The 211-nt window shown below is 49.8% G+C and overlaps 1 protein-coding gene across 2 annotated transcripts in view; it reads left to right on the top strand.

The window, feature by feature from the left end:
* Positions 1-211, top strand: part of FAM135B (family with sequence similarity 135 member B) — a 274,520-nt gene that overhangs the window by 582 nt on the left and 273,727 nt on the right. The gene's annotated exons all lie outside the window — the stretch shown is intronic.

The following is a 211-nucleotide window of genomic DNA, read 5'->3' as shown; positions in this document are numbered from 1 at the left end:
TGGCTATGACATGGACAAGGACCAGAGCGCACAGCAGCTCTTGATCTGTAAAGTCCGCTTCCAACCCAGCAACCGGAGGGGACATTTGGACAAGGGAAGTAGTAACTGTTATCGTTTCGGGACCCAGGGGGTTTCCCTGGAGTTCATCATGTTATTGCCTTTGACTGTTGGGGGTGGAGGGGGCTAAACAGAAAATTATACATGAAAGTCA

Source organism: Crocuta crocuta, unplaced genomic scaffold (genome assembly GCF_008692635.1).
Source record: "Crocuta crocuta isolate KB4526 unplaced genomic scaffold, BGI_CrCroc_1.0 scaffold119, whole genome shotgun sequence".
Taxonomy (NCBI): Eukaryota; Metazoa; Chordata; class Mammalia; order Carnivora; family Hyaenidae; genus Crocuta; species Crocuta crocuta.
The sequence above is the reverse complement of the archived record's forward strand: the minus strand, read 5'-3'. Positions and strand labels throughout refer to the sequence as shown.